This window comes from Pholis gunnellus (genome assembly GCF_910591455.1).
Source record: "Pholis gunnellus genome assembly, chromosome: 11".
In the NCBI taxonomy this organism is placed as follows: domain Eukaryota; kingdom Metazoa; phylum Chordata; class Actinopteri; order Perciformes; family Pholidae; genus Pholis; species Pholis gunnellus.
Window position 1 is genome coordinate 12,971,145 of NC_136538.1, and position 17,446 is coordinate 12,988,590.

General features: G+C 41.4%; 1 long non-coding RNA gene across 1 annotated transcript; it reads left to right on the forward strand.

Moving 5' to 3' along the window:
* The first annotated feature begins 12,814 nt into the window (after nucleotides 1–12,814).
* On the forward strand, nucleotides 12,815–14,008 carry LOC306702711. The gene is made up of 3 exons (XR_013767270.1): nucleotides 12,815–12,944; nucleotides 13,406–13,562; nucleotides 13,876–14,008. It is a non-coding gene; the product is annotated as an uncharacterized lncRNA (long non-coding RNA).
* Nucleotides 14,009–17,446: the final 3,438 nt, after the last annotated feature.

Below are 17,446 nucleotides of genomic sequence, written 5' to 3' on the forward strand. Positions count from 1 at the left end.
TTGAATGTGTGGAGAAAACAGGATGTGATGTGATGTCGGCTTTTGTACTTGAGGCAGGCTGGGTTATTGAACAATGTATCTGTATTGAAATCACGAGCTTGCCTGCAAGGTTTACATGCTGTATGTACAAAGAAGTCAAGCAGGCAGGTCACCGGAGACAAAAGCTCAAATCTTTGATGATAAAAGAATCAATCACTCTGCTAGCGGACACGATCAGAGAGACTTGTAGTGTTAATCGACACAATAGAGAAGAACTAAGGTTTGTGAGTCATGTGTGCAAATCACAGTGATTTTTTTTCAACATGTTATTTTCACCTTTTTCCCAAAATGGAAAGTGGATGTCAGACCCTTGGGTTGAAAGCACTTAGTACGCAAAAACACAGCTTTACATAATTTTATGCTCTTGGAAAAACTAAGCTGCAGCAGTTCTTACTCCATTACTAACAGCACTCTATTTTAAACTTTTATGTGCTTTTAGAATGAGTCCATCGCAGAGTAAATGCTGTGGGAAGAGGTCTTGTCAGGCTACGTTAACTAAAAGCTGCAGGGAGAGACAAGAGAGAGACACAGTCCGTCAGTTCAGCTGATGAGTTGCATATTTTACGCTTTATTCGGTTAACGTCTCTTGTAGATGTGTTCCAGCCTTACAGGATAACCATTCACATTCGGCACACAATCCTATAAGATGATGAGGTATTTAGACACAACCACAACTAGGACCATGTAAGTAGGGAAAGAGAGTGGATGGAAAGAAAAGGCTGCAGAAGAGGTTGTTCTCCCTCAGCCTATTTATACAACAGGCCTTGTTGTATTGCCTCGTTCTCGTACTATGGGTAAAACTAACCTATGAACCTGCAGTATGGGCAAAAAACAGTATTGTAACTTTTTAAGCTTCCGAGTCGCTCACTTTGCATGAAGAAGGTTGAAATATTCATGTTCCTCTACATTTACTGTTTTTTTCACACATTGCACTCTGCAGGTGAAACGTCCTGCCAGCAAAGCTCTCTTATGACATAAAACTCACACTTTAAGAACAGAGACATGAAACCCTGCAGTAGATACTGCTGTAAAAATCAATCCAAATTGCAAGTAATGAAAGATGCACAGCTGTTCTAACGTTGAATCATGTTATATTTTCTCCTGTATTGCACCTGTAAATGAAAAAAAAGATTTGAAGTGGACTTTAATGGGATTTAGCATCAAGACACTTGCAGTGCATATTTACCTCAGTGGTAGAAAGAGCCAGGCCTTTATTTGGGCTTATATTAAAGACAGGTGTTTATTTTTTAAAGTTCTGTTCCTCTGTCCATGCAAACTCAAAACTTCCATAAATGTTGCCTGTTGTCTTGATACATTTAGTATAATGTCCATTTCCACAGCATGAGTCATGTCAGCTGTTTAGCTTTGCCTTTCTATTTGTTCATGCTGGCCATTTATTTGAATACCGGCTTTCGTATTTATGGGTATAAGAAGAAATGAAACGGGCTTTAAAGACATGAAATCAGATGTGTGTTCTTGGACATGGAAGTAACGCTTGGTTATTTCTGTAGTTAGTACGCTAGTTTTACACTTTTGCTCTTATGTTGTGTGTTTTTGGTTTTGGAACAGATAGAAGACGCCCTCCAAACTCTTCATGCACACAACTACGGCATGCGGAGAAATACAAAGCTTGACAAGCCTGCCATGCCTAGTTATGGTTGTTATGTTGGACAATCTCTGTTTGGGGAAAGGGGGCTAGCAAACGGTCAATTAAGTGTTACTTCTGATGACATGTTGTGACACAGCCCCAAGGATAAATATCGGTGTTAACACCCACCACAACCCCCATGACTACGATTCACTGAACTCAATGTTATCAACAGACGTTCTGCTTCAATTTCAGCGTAACTCAGAAAGTTTTACAGTTGTAGTGCACAGTACAAAGGCTTTCCCAGGGAGACAACTTGTGGAGACACTTCACCGGTTGTGTAATCTAATGATTGCTCCCGTGGTGCATGTAATCCAAATCTGAGTGTGTGTGTGTGTGTGTGTGTGTATTAGTGTATGTGCTAGAGTGCTGGCACGGTTAACGCTGTAGCCCATATTGTCTGCACAGTACACCAAAATAAAAACACGGTATGAACTCAGGAAGATCTTTGTCTTTGGATCATCCATCACACAAATTATGAGCAATGTCAAAGTCTCCACAAAAAAGGGACAATATGTTTGTGAGGGACAAACATGGATGTAAAATAAGATCTGGATACGTGATGCTTTTCAGTCTTGCTTCCAATTTTGCCCAGTGGCCACTTGCGGTATTAAAGTGAAGAATCCCCATGTGACCCAAAACACACACACAGTATAAATAGAAATATATATATATATATATATTACCCTTGTGTGATAGATCAATCCAGATGATAACTTTCCATTTTCAATCAAGCTCGTCCCATTAGTGCAGAGTGCGATAAGTGTAGCTCAGCCCCAGTGTGATTGCAGGGATCTGAGCTTTGGCAAAAAATAATTAGAAGTGATTACTGTGTGCTAGTCACACAGGCGACAACTTCTTATCCTTTACTTTGAGTCAGGAGACACACGGCTCGCTTCCTTTGTTGAATCCTCTCTAACACAATAAGATAAAGCTTCACTGAGATTACTTTCATGTCCAATTTTTCTTCCCCTAAGATCGTTGGCTCAGAATGTGTGTGTTCTCTTTGTTTTTGCGCTGCATTTGTACCGAGACAAGACAAAACATCTTTCATTCCATCTTCCTCCTGTGCCCTTTTTCTGTTCTTTATTCAACTTTTCTTGGCCACTGTCCTTGTTCTTTTCTTTATCCATTCTCTGATTTCATGAGAATTCTCTTTTCTTCATACTTTTGCTCATTTTGTGTGACCTGAATCCACAATGCCCTCTCTTTCAGTGCAGGCATGAAATTTCAAAAGAATAAACGAACATCTTTTAGCTCCTTCTATGCGTTTTTCATCTGCTAAAGGCAAAGAAAACAGACAATTCAAAGGTCATAAAACAGTAACTGAGAGGGACTATAAATGGTATATTGGATGTTATACATGGCTTATAGATGGCTTAGAGGGAGACGATTGAAATTGATTGTTAATGGTTAAGATCTTCATCCTGTGGCTGTGGTTATTGACACAGACACAGAGCCTGACTCTGTGTTTGTGCCCTGGGGTGCTAGCTGTGTTCTCTTCACTCGTCTGACATACACTCATGGTATGTAAACATACACACAGTAGTACAAAGTTATTGGCGATCACATGCACAATGTGCACAAAGAAAATCCCACATCATCTCTAAACCTGTGAGAGATCCTTGTGAGAGCAATCAATACAAACCTGTAGCTGTGTCTCTATATACACACTTTCTCAGGGGACTGCAGGGCAGACAGAAAGCACTGAAATAAGGAGTGGGAATAAGAGTGGAAATGAAGACATCTGAGTGGCCTTTTTAACACTGGGTCCCGAGAAACGGCACCGCTGTCGTGTTCCAAACAATTCTGTTGAATTAGTCCCTTTTCGCCAGGAAAAGATGCCAGAGAAATTCAGTGAGTGTGCATTATCCAAAGGCCAGTGAGCACATTTAGCGAGTAAATGCCACGTGTAAATGCTCCACCACGGGCCCCTGTACCTCTGCCGTGCCATTTCAGCTCGGAAGGGTGGGAGAGGAAATGAGCCCTTATTTCCCTTCAGGCCATCGGGAGCTGGCAGATTGGTCAGGTGACCGGATGATTGACAACTAGACTGACAGACAGCCAAGAGGAACAAGAGGTATTGGTTCTAATAGCTCAAGTGTACGTATACAGTTGTTGACTGAATGTTTTCCGCTGGGATTTGCTTGTATTTGGATGCCTGTGTGCAAACAGTGCCAGAGACAATTTAGATTTCGTTCCACTCTACTAACAAAATATTGTTTCAATGCAGACTTACAAATACAATCAAGCATATACAGCAGCTTTACTAAAACTGACTGCTGCTGTAGCTAGTTTCATTAAGATAATCGTATCAAGGACAATTGCTATTGCTATTACTATGCCAGATGTTTTGACAAGATGGAAGAATGTGCTCAGCAAAAAAGATGTTAACTCGTGACAGCGCTGCTGTACTTCAAGGACACAAACTTGTGAAAAGATTCAGCCGCAACAGTCAGCAGGATTTGAGGAAAATGCCACATATAGTTCCTCATTAGGAAGCATTGATACTTGCCTCAAGATCATTTTTATGCTCACGCAATTCTCCAGTTTACAAAGAAAGTTTGCGTCACAGACTACCCCCTACACTAAACCCAGTGGGAGACAAGATGATTCTCTTCATCTGTACAGATTTGGACTGGCAAAGCTCCAGCCTTAACAAACCACAGCCATTCCTCTCTTTGTATTTCACAGGCCAGTGACCAGACACTACTTTCATTTGTGAAAGCAGCAACCGTCAGTTCTCTCATTCCACTCGCCTTCATCCACAACCCCATTCCCCCCATCTATAATAGTCGCCTCTCTTCCACACACCGAGTAGCTTCCCTCTCCTATAGCTCATTCATCAAAAGGAGAGGGAAACCTCCACTCTACAGGCTTCCCAGTGGAGGAGGAGGAGGGGGGAGAGGAGAACCATAGATGGCTGAAGGATGGTGGACTTCCACTTCAGGGTGGCCGTGTTTTCGTGGAATAAGGAAGGCAGAGACTGATGAGGGGTTTTGGTATCGTCAGGAGGGTGGGGCGCAACACAGAAGTTTGTGAAAATAACTCAAACTCAGAAGTACAGAAATTCCTGACACGTTAACTTCGCTGTGGATCTATGCAGAAAAGTTTTTTATGGGATGATTGCAGAGGCTTGAAAGGAGCCGAAACGCACACCTTTCAAAATCTCAACAACCCTCAGTGTCAAACAAGCTAATTGGTGGATCCAACTCCTGTCAGGAAGCAGAAAAAAGCAAAGCCCACCGTGGCAAAAGGCCAATGGGACGGCTGGAAAGGTGGGCCTAGATAAGTAGCAGTCAGTAGCAACATGCAGGATGCAGTAGTTTAGTGATACCACTTTAAAGTTGCGTTACGCATGTTTAAGGCCATGCTAATTGTTAGCAAACAAGTTACACATTCAGCAGACATGGAGCAACATTCACATTCATTTGGAGTTGGGATTCTGGCCTCCGTTCATCACTGATTTTACATCTGATGCTGGGCTTTGTACTCTCTCACTCTTACTCTCTCCTTAAAAACAACATGTTGCAGAAAACATGGTGGAAACTTTCCCTTGTCTATATGTGTTCAAGTAAATGTTAACTATTGGTAGAAATAATACAGTAACGTTCAATACGTTGACATTAGCAGGGAAGTTGTGACCGACCATTTGCAATTCTGCACCTTTGCTACTCTTTTTCTGGCCGTCTAATACATTTATGGTCTGGAATATATTTCTCACGTTTTTTGTGTGTCAAGAAGAATTTTAATAAAATTGAGCACAGTGTTGATAAGACCCCCCTGAGTGCAATAACAATAATCTTTAGTGGAAACTGGTGCCAGACCTCTGTCGGAAATAGATACAAGGCAAATATTTAATCTCCCTCCCCTCTGCCATTCAAGCTGTTGTTGCTTGAAATATATCAGAAAGTCACCCCAGCCCCTTTCATGTTCTCCCCTCTTCTATGTCTGTCATTCATTTATAACCTCAAGTTCTGCTTCTTATGCTTTCTGATGTGCTGCTTTACCTTCAGCTCTTGCTTTCCAATTCCCCCTGTCCACCCTCCTGGTCCCTGCATTGTATCACTATTCTCTTTTATTTGCTCATTCCTATTCTTCTTTTCTCCCCGTCTGCTCTGCTGTCTATTAGTGTCAGACCCAGGGTCAGTGCCAAAGGGAATGCTGTCTGGCTTTAGATTAAACTAACTCAATTTGGAGGGCTGTCCTATTAGTATTTATGGCTCTGCATTATCCGTGTCATTTGTTAATGTCCTCTTATATTTTGTATTTCTTTCATTTGTTTAGTCTTTCTCTAAAAGCCTTGTTGTACGTACACTTTAGAAATTTATAGTGGAAATGAAAGTCTGTTTCCAAAGAATACATGACGCTACTCCACTGCAGAAACTTCTAGGTTCAGGTTGGTGCAGCTAACAAACTCCTTATCCTCTGAACTGGCTGGTAACTTCAACATATCCTAAAAATAGCTTTATTTATCTGTAATAAATTGAAATATTCAGAAAGCAGCGAGACTACGGGATGCAGCTGATTTACGGCAGCCAGGGGACTAAATATACATTTCAGCCAAGCACTACTGCAGTATCATTAGCTCAGCTATAAACACTACTCTAACACTCATTGTTTATGTTCTAATAGATTTACACCTCCTATTAGTATGAAAAACATCCATTTGGTAAATGATACTCTTCTGTCTTGGATAAGTAATAGCTAGTCGAGAGAAACCATGCCTTCATGGAGTGAGTCTGCTTTAAACAAAGTGATTGTTGGAATATTGATGTTTGATTTGGAGGTCAGCTGTTGTAGCTTTCTAAAAGCAATCAGTCTGACAATCACGCCAGCGTCACTCAGTTTGGCCAGATGTGCAGAGGTGAGAAAGAATGCCGGATTTGAGCTTCTCTCTCAAGCTCTATTTTTTTTTCATTCTTCACAGAACTGAGTGAGGAGATACTGTCTGAAAGCGTGCAAAGTTATGCCTATTTAAAAGGCTATCCTCTCCGCTCTCTCTCTCTCTCTCTCTCTCTGTGACGGCAGGCTTCTCTTCTTTGTTACAAAACTACAAGGTGACAAGGTCATGCTTTTCTTCACTTCATTATTTGGTCATGTGTATCACTTTATGCGAGTGCTCTGTGTTTGGGAACAAAAACATTTGATCTGATCTGTCCCAACTGAGATCAGATTTGAGATTATGAAACAAGTTATAGTAATGATAGTGAACTACATCATCCGTATTCTTATTTTTTAACACATACATTACATACTGCCTATTGCATAAAACCCCATATGTATAGTCAGCCGCCCATTATTAAAACAGAATCTAGCAAAGTACAAGGGTTTTGAGATTTTGAAGGAATTTGTGGCTATTAAACATTTTACAGTATTAAATAAAAAAAAAAGCAAATTAAAATAATGTTGTTGAATGTAATTATTTCCCTGATTTATTAATCTCGTAGCTCATATTATTAGATGCATATCTTTTTGTTCATGGCACTGTTCCATTGCTGCACACTGTTTGGGTTTGACCGTCAGCTTCAGGAGTAGCCGTGCCCTGCCCTCAGACACAGAGAGAGGATTAACCTTCATGACTGATTTCATGTTAGATTACAGAATCAAATCCACTGCATCCTTTCCTTCGCCTCATCCCTCGTTTCTCTGCTGCTGAGCTGGAGGGTGAGGAACTCCAAACACTTTGGGATTAGGAGGGCATCTCTCATTATGTAACGCCTGCACCTGCGTGTGTGTGTGTGATTGAATGTACGTGAACGTTTATGTTTGCATGTGTGTGTGTCTCTCTCTCACACACTGCTGTTTGGACATTAAGTGTGTTTTAGCTATGTACTGTACTGTACTGTATGTGTAAGTGCGCAGGTGTGCCCTAGCAAATGTAATCCTCTGGAGAAAACTCTATGAAGGTCCGATTTTATTTGCGGAGCAGATTCATCTTCCGGATGGCACATCTGCTTCTCTGCTAAGGACACTGTGCACACTGTGTTAGGCAAACTCAATGAGTATGCATGTTCGGAGCCTGTGTGTAAGAGGTGAAAGCCCTGCCTAGCTGTAATTGCATGCCTATCAATACATAGCAGCTCAGCCCGGCTTGCCTCAAACCATTCAACGTGGGTGAGATTGAATCTGACTCGTCAATATTGACTAAATATACAACTAACAAGCTATAATCCAGCAAATACTGCACATAACCCGGGGCTTTAAATCCCCTGGGTCTTCTGAGTATTAACAAGTCGTTTCTGAGGGGAAAGTTGCTGTTTCCTCTTGGCTGTTATTTCAGCCATGCCCGTAATTTACAAACGCTAACGATTGTCGTGAGTGTGTGTGGGAATGCCTGCGTGTATGTGTCACTTTGAGTGCTGTTGCTTGTTTGCGTGGGGGATCTTTTCTGACACGTTTCTTGTGCTGTCAAAGCATATTGTGTGTGAGTGATTACCTGTCATCGCAAGCCTTGAGCTCTGCTTACTCTCCAATCACGCCACTGCTGTTGCTTCTCCATCGCTCTCCCACTCTTTGTCTTTCTCTCTAACCCTTGCCAGCCCTCTTTCTCATTTTTTTTTTTAATCTTTCCTCTCTTTCTATTTCTCATTTTTGCCTTTTCTTGCATCTGTGTATCCTGCTAGAAATCTGATATCAGGTTCTTGAGGTTGGAGGTTATTTTGATCTGTTTATTTTTTTTCAATTTATCTTTCCCGAAGGCATTCAGCCATGAAACGACCAATGTAGGTCTTCATGAAATTCCTGCCTTGCTTGGCTGCAGCTCCCATTTGTAAGACATGTAACAAGCAGGTCCAGAGGTCGAGCTGATGATGGCAGGTCCACTAGCGTTCTCCGTCTGTGTGGACCGTGCATATTATGGCCTGGGGAACAGCCTGTTTCTCTCATGTTTGTTTGAGGCATCAGGGCCATGCTGTGAGATGATGACACTTCGTGCCATTGCTTTTTTATTTCAGTTTCATTTCCAATAATTATTTTTGGTGAGTTTTCTTTACAGTCTACTCGCAGGATGATGATGTGGGGTACAGTAGACTGTGCACTGCTGTGATTCATGTTTCCAGATAGTTTTGAATAAAATGGGTTTGCTAATGAACCTCTTTTCCACTTCCTTGTGGCTAGATGTTTGACTTGAACATTGCTGCGTAAGGGTGCTATTGCATCTGCATGATGAGAACAAATGGCCTCAGGTTTGCTTCTACAATCAGACATAAATATCTGCAGCTAATGGGAGGCAGTGCAGCGGCATCGGTGTATTGATTGTGAGGACCGCTCTTCGCCACAACATTGGTCCTACAAATCCCCGCCTAATGGCCGCTTTGACTAGTAATAAGTCTGAATCGCATTCCTGTGTGTGTGTGTGTGTGTGTGTGTGTCTGCCTGCCTTTCTAAACTACGGTATCATTAGTCTGAAATGGGTCAAGATAGGAAAGTTAATTTAAGCAAGAGCCAAGCAGTAAAAGTAGACTTGTGTGTCTGCTTTTGCGTATGTTTGTGAGTGCTCTTAAAGGTTGATCACGCCATCTGTGTCAGCCTGCTGTGTGCCTGGTCCACCTCTTGCCTGGTGGTAAGAGAGCTGTCTTTAATAATCGACTCGACCGTGTGTCTTTCTGATTTTGTGACTGACGCTGCCTCTGATGCTTTGTGACATCTTCTTTTTGTCTGCTGGGTGACAACTGTCACCATCTGTGTTAAAAGAGGCTCCGATCAGTGATTTGCTTAATGCACAGACGGAGTCGAGGAACATGCTGATGATGGCGGCGCCCGTGCCTCTTTAAGGATCTTGCTCTGGCCAATTTCATGCAAAAGACTTACGGCTTTGGTTCACCTATAGTCATTTTGACGTGTCACTGTAGGAAAAGCACAGGCTGAATTCCATTAAGCTGCTTTGGTTTTAGGGTTGCAGCAGTAAATAGAGTAAATTGCTCAAATTACTAAATGACCCTGAAGGTGACCCCTAACTGTCAACTGTCTCAGTTTTAATGCTTTTAACTATTAAACCAGCCTACACAGGCAGAATTGGAAGTTATTTGAGAGTTGGGAGCGTTGCCCAATTTTGTGTACCAGCAAGCCATTAAATATCTGTAAGGGAAATATAATGAGCTGCAGGTCTTTATTTGCCTATTTTATGTGTTCACAGCCAGCAATCATCTACACCATAACAGTTGAGCTCTTTCTGGTGTTTATTTACTGCATTCTGTATTTATATTTTCCTCCTGTACAAAATAACATCGTTTGACAAATTCCTTTATTGTGACCTACCTTTCCTGTAAGTTATTACACTACAATGAATAATATCTGTCTTGTCTTCCTATGTTGTGACTGGTACTACACAATGATGGTCACCTTACAGTATACATCTGGACTAAACCTTCCTGTCCTGCTCTTCAATCGGTGTGGCCATGTGGCACTAAGCTGGTGGTTAGGTGACGGAGATGGGGTGAGCTCCAGTGAAGCATCCCTGTTGGATGATAACTACCCTGTGGGAGGAAACAGCAGGATGCCCGAGACAGCTTGGCTCTGCCACGGCTCCCCCCTCAACAGAGGAGTGTGGAGTCGAATGCTGATTATCTGGTGGGATTCTGTGAGTGGCTAGAAATGAGTAAAGCAACTACCTAAATGAAATCCCGAAGAACTTTACTCAAACAAAGGTCAGAATATTGAAACATTGATCTTGACTTATTAAATATCTGTTAGAATAATTATATTGGAGCCAACTGTTTAGAATATAATGGAATCTGTCAACTAGCGAAGGATTTGTGGGTGCCAGTGGGATGTGAAAAATGTCTTGTCTACTTTGCCAATTGTATCCCACACGTCCCATGTGCATCCTTTATTGCTTGGTCATTATACGCCAGAACACACACACACACACACACACACACACACACACACACACACACACACACACACACACACACACACACACACACACACACACACACACACACACACACACACACACAGCCAGTCGACATTTGAGGACAGATGGAAGCCTTGGGGCAGAAGTTTGCTTGCAATATTTTATTTCTTAGTTTATTTTTATTGCATCGATTTGTTTTTATTGTTTTATCTATTGTACTGTCTTGTCAGGGTTTAACTTTTACCTTAGTTTGTACTGTTTTGTTGGGCTTCACTGTTGAGTTTCTGTTTTATTGGCTTGCTTTTGTTGCTTTGTCTGTTAAAGCATTTTGCAAACTCTGCTTTTAAAAGTGCTATATAAATAAAGTTGTTGTTGTTATCATTTAGACTATTGTCATTCCCATGTGTTGATCAGAGACACAACTCCCATAAATTATAGAGATGACACTTCGCTGGTTTATAGTATCGACCAGTTAGAGTTAGAACAAATGCCAGTCTTAGGATGTGGAACCAGATGGAGGCTTTATGGATGGCGAAGCACATTGATTGGTGTGCACACTAGTTGGAATCAATAGACCACAGAAGTTTAGAGCTGCATGGTTTACAGAGAATAATGGATAAATACAATTCATGCTCAAGTTGGAAGGCATATAAGCGTTCAGTGCAAGAGAAAAGGACAAGCAAATAGACTCCTGATGTGAGGGAAGATGTGGTGGTTTAATTAAATATATACTAAATTAACTTGGTTTGCTTGGAGAGTGCTGTGGTTGAGCATCCCGTGTTCATCAGGCCCAGGTTTGTGGTTAAGCCCCGGGGGAATGTAAATAGCAGCAACACACACACGTAATCAGACAACCTCAGACTTGCATCACCTGTCCTTCACAGTAAATATGCTGCCTCCTGCCTGGCCACACCTGATAATTTCATATACTGAATGGTTTTACGTGTCAGTGTGCATGACTGTAGTTGCCTTTACTGTACGTATATGTTGCAGAAGGTAATCACAGTCCTACATGAGTACTGCATTATAGACCTGTGGTCAGTGGTGTGCGTCAGTGACTGACATGAGTATGGTTGGTAGTTTATCCACGCCGTTTCATGAGTGACTGCTTCTGTGGGTTGAGGTAAAGCTTAGATAACCTCATACAGTATGTTGTGAGAAATGAAATGCACCTTGCATCTGCTATCTAATACAATAAAAGCTGCTGCCTTTATAAGTGCATGACATAAGCCACTGCAGGGTTGGTGATGTAAAAAAAGTCTTGTACTTTAAGTTCCTGTTGACAGTACAACCAAAGGGAGTCAAGGAGAACTCACTGTCTCTTAGCCCACAATCAAGGATACAATAGCTACTGATTGCTCTCACCTGCTGTATTTCAAAGAACCCCTTGAAACTCTCTTGCTGTGTCCTGCGTCTTCTGCCCGTCTCCTCTTGTTTCCCTTCTGTGTTTGTCCCCTGTGGTTTTCTGCTTTCTGCAGTCTTGTGTTCCTCATGTATCTTGGTCTCTTCAAACTATTCCCACTGTCTTTCCCCGCCATTCAATCTGTCTACCACAGGATAACCTCATTCAACCTCATTCAGTCTCTTCTTACTCGATCTCGATCCCTTGTTTCCTTTCAATCCAGGGGTTTAATTAAAAAATAGTTTCATTATTGATTATCTGATTCTTTTTTTTTTTAATTGAATTAATCATTAAATATGAAACGTGCCCATCAAAAGCTCAACAGAGACAAAGACGGTATCTTAAGATGTTCTGTTGATCAACTAATTGATTAATTATAAATATTGGCAATTTATCCTCAACCTCACACAGATAGACAAACTCTCTGTTGTTCTTTGCTGTTTCTCTTCCTACGTGGTATTTAAAAATATTCCATTTCCGTTAAATGGAGCCCTGACTTATGTCTGACCTCTTTATCTGCAATTCTTTTCCTACACTGTAACAAATTGCTGTAAAAATACAAGAAATTCTCAACAGCAAGGTACTGTTCTTCGTAAATACAGTTGAATACAGTTAAATCCAGCAAAAGTTGAGGCCTTGGAAGAAAAAAAAAATTAACAGCAGCTACTGTCCAATCTTGCAGTATACTACAGTATTTTTTCCTTTTTCAGTTGACTAAGCCCGCCCCTTACTCTTCAACAGCACATGGCATCAAGTATCTACTGCTTAGTTAGCACATAGTCAACCTAAAGAAAATGAACAGAAAGCTTTAGATATCATAAATCGGTGATTTTATTCAGGATGGAAGAATAATAATAAGAGGGAATTTGAGAAGACGATTTTCAACGGACTCTGACCGAAGCACCGAAGCAGACCGAGCACCACCTGCTGCTTCAGCTCGCCTACAAACACGCAGCGGACACCGTCCATCCTGCCCCTGTGGCTCACTGAACAAGGTAATTTAGATGTTATCAAAGTTAGCATGACGGTGTTCAGTCATTTTGTGTTGAATCTACATTGTATTGTACTGATTTTTTGCCGATAACGTGACTTGTTAACTGCATGCTAACATGCTAACGAGCGGTGCTTGCAGGAGAGCGACTGCTGCAGTAGCTCACGCGGTTCACTGTGCATACGTGGTGACCCGTGTGTTAGAAAAGAATGGCATGCGATCTACCGGCACTGCCTCCGCGATCGACCGGTCGATCGCGATCGACGTATTGGTCACCCCTGCTCTTGATTGACAACATATCGTTATTTTTTTGTTGTACCGCGTTACCAGCGAGAGTTATTTCATTTTCATAGATACCTGATTGAATTTCTCAGCAATTGAATCAACAAGCTGAGTTAATATATATATATATATATATATTTGATATGGTTTCAGAACATTAACTATAATTGTTGTCTGCATTAGTTGCTGGTGACGCTGCTTGATAAGCATTGAAGCCACGTCGTCTGTGAAGGCATCCAGCCAAGCTTCATCACGTTGCTGCTGCGGTTTTCTCCAGCTACGATGTGTTCAACTTGCAATACCAAGAGGAAGCTGCAAGGACACTGGAGTTTGTTCAAAGGTAAATCTTCTGCAGTCTTAAATATTATTTGGATATTTTTCTGAAGGTTAATATGTTGCAACATGATTGAGCTTGTAGCCTTGATGTGAGAACGTGTAGAACAAAAATCAGACCTTGTATGTTCACATTTTTTACTTATATGAAATATTCACACATATGTTAGATGAAAATAAGATTATTCTCTCATTGTTAGTAGACACAGAGGTCAGAATACTTGTAATTTGTATTTGTTTATTCCAATGGGGTTCAGTATTAAGTGTGAATACTCTTTACATACCACACCTAATATATATATGCTTTCTCTGTTATTTAGGCGCTTCATTGGTCTCAACCTGGAAAGGGGGACAAAGGCCAACCAGGGGAAGGTGGTGTCCAGAAAGACAGGGAAGCTGGTCCAGAAGAAGGCAGGAGCTGTCAATCCCCATGTGGCCACCCTCATAAAAAACCTCCTGGACTTTGACTGTGGCTTTATGTAGTCCACAGCACATCTCCACATAGGAGGAAGGAGAGGTAGCCTACACTGCTGGTGTTCTTTTTTCCTTTTAAGGTAACAAGTTTCAAAATTGCGTTCTGTTCAGTTCTATCGAGTTGTCTCAAACGTGCAGTTCCAGATTTGTTCTTTTACTTGCTTTCTATTACACTAATGACCATAACTAAATAAAAAAGTGATACTGAAGGCGGGGTACATTTAGTAAACTATAAGAGTTGTATATAGACGGTTGAGAATCTGTTTAACATGATGCAGTGTTCTGGTCTGATTGTATTGTACAATAACGTAATTACTGACAATGTTTTTTGTTCTAATTTACTTTAATGAATACAATTTTATATGGTGCTTTTAATATTTGTATTTTGCAAAAATGTGATCACTGTAAAATTGTCAGTTATTGAATGTGTTTGACACTGCATTGGCTTTAATAAAAGCTTTTTAATGTAAGGCCATCTCTTGTTTGAGTCGTTTCTATGCTCGCAATTTTCAGGGGTTTTATTTTGAAATGTAACATTTTAAATCATTAGCTTCTAGCAGTGTCATACTGTAAATACATTCTACGGTAATGAACTGTTCATGCATTTTCTATACAGCACTGTACTGTCATACTTTTTACAGTATGAAACCGTTGTTGCACATTACAGTAGGTATGCTGTAGAATTACAGTTAGAAGCTGGAGCCTGTAGCTGCCAGCTCTTTACTGTAATTTAACGGGGAAATTTGTTACAGTGTAGCTTGGAGGTGTGTGTGTGTGTGTGTGTGTGTGTGTGTGTGTGTGTGTGTGTGTGTGTGTGTGTGTGTGTGTGTTTCCCTCATCATTGCTTATCTGGTAGCACATCTCAGCTTGAGCCAAGGAGACTTCTGTGTGTGTGTGTGTGTGTGCGTATCTCTGCTCCCTTAATTTAACTTTCATTCAAAGACCCATTCACTTCTCCTACCTGATTGTGCATTGTTTGAGTCACACCTATACTGCAGTACATCAACACTCATTCCTTAAAGCATTCAGAATGATTCTGCAGCAGCTCGGCCCCACTGAGGTGGAAAGCTGTTGCCAAGATTAGTGCTAAGAGCTCTTCCTAACAACAATGTGTGGCGAATAAAACGGAGGCTAATCCTCCCTCCATAGCTGTTGACTGGATAGCCATTTATGGGTGGTTTGGCTGTTCTGTGTTCTGTTTCCATCTCCTCTGTTAATCCGCAGGCAGTTGAAGTGGTTGATGAGACACTTCAGCACTTCTTAGTATATACACAAACAAACCGACACATTCACTGGCACCCGAGCTCAGCCTGAGCATAATGCACTCCGCATTGAAATGGTTTTGTATTTTTTGTTTGTGTTGTGCCTGTGTTTGTATATGTGTGTACTCTATGTGCATGTGAATGTGTGTATACTTTGTCTACAAAGAAGTAATATGCTCCAATATGAGTCACAGGGTGGAAATTAAAGCCTGGGATGAGCCCTTCCTCAATGAGCAAACACTTCATCTTGACAGATCATTAACTAGACATTATCTTTCATTAGGCGCCTCTGCATTACTTATTCAACACCCCTAGGACACACATGCACATTCACAAATCCAGGCAGAGATAACACACACAAACTATGGACTGATTTGATGCCTTTGAAACAGTGCACTCACCACATTATCTGTGTCGCTGGATTTGACACATACGGGACCATATTCTTGATCGAAGTCTTATCTTATATAGTTTACACTGAAATGTAATTTCTGTATCACCCGTTCATTTCAGTCAGTCATTCCCCATTTGTATTATAGCAGACTGATCACACAACCACTTTACAGATGGTCCGAGTAATTAGATTGACAATGAGTTTTACGAGATAAGAGTGTTGTAAAGAGCATCCTGATAAAAAGAGGGACGCTCTTAAGAGCATCACGAGACAGGAAATCATCAGGGGGTGATTCAGACGCATGCTGCTCTCGTCCCTCACAATGGAGACAAGTGGTGAGGGACCGAGCTCAAACCCCCCCCCCCACTCCGGCACAAGAGTATCAGCAATATAACTTTTGTTTCAGCATTGAAACAATCCTCCAGCGACATTAACGGGACAGCACATTAGGGGTTAGAGACTGGAGCAGTTTCCGGCCCGCCAGCCTCCATCCATCTGTCTGATCGGCACATTTCCTGTTTTTGTCCCTCCATCATATCCTACATCTACCCACCAGTCTCTGCTCTTCATCCATCTCCTTAGCTGCTTTTTTTTTTTTTTTTTTTACCCATTTGCGCCTTTCAAATCCGGTGAGCCTGCCTCGGCCAAGCACACCCCAGTGATCCATCACAGGGTGATTTTATGGGCTTTTCCCACCGTACTCATGGCTATTTAGCTGTCCTCGCCCAACGAAGGGAGATTTGTTATTGTAAGTGTTTGTCCAACACGTTTTTTTTGCTGTTGGCTGTTTGCGCTGATGAAAAACGACAACGGTTTATGGAAAGTTATGACAATTCATTGCGCCGGCAGATCAATGACACATCAGGGAAATAGGAAGCGATAATGAGATTGTTTTTAAAAGGATATTGAATAGATAACAGATCGAGATGAAGGATGTGATGAAATGGGATTCACCAACGCGTCTCTAGATTTACCTTCTAATCAATGATATCTTTTAAAAAAAGGTCTTACAGAATCCCTCCTCTTCCTCTTTATTTTTTCCTCTCTATTGTTCACCATATTGGCTTTCCTGGGCACTTTGTGGAAAACTTTAATTGCATTCTACGCGCTTGGTTGCTGTCACTGCTTCAATACACAAGCTCAAGTTGCATTGCCCTGAGGGAAGGGCACATGCACAGACCAACACTGCTAGAAGAACACGAGAGGTTGTGTTACCTCTCAGCCGATGCCCATTACACGTCAATGAAAATTCACTTTTAAAATCGAATGTTATACCCCTCTGGGAAACGTTGGTAGGTGATTTATAACGTGATGTTTATGGGTTTCCAATTGTGTAAATTAGCTTTGAATTTCAATGGCGCTGTCATCTTGGATGACTAAATTGAGAACAATACAAACAAAGTATCCAATAAGCAAATCAATTTGAGGTTTATGGTTTGTAGCGTAAACAGCCTCATGGTCCAATAAACACCTCTCGTCATTACTGTAGTGTAGCACGGGAGGCACATGTGTGTATGAGCGTTAATGCTCATGTGTGTGTCTGTGCGTTAATGCACATGTGTGTGTGTGTGTGTGTGTGTGTGTGTGTCTGTGCGTTAATGCACATGTGTGTGTGTGTGTGTGTGTCTGTGCGTTAATGCACGTGTGTATACATCTGTAAGAACACATTATAGTATTGTGATGCACCCTTTCTCCTTTATTCCCCTTGCCTTTTAATAAGAGAGACAGAAATCACAGAGATGACGGTAATCAAGGAAAGAA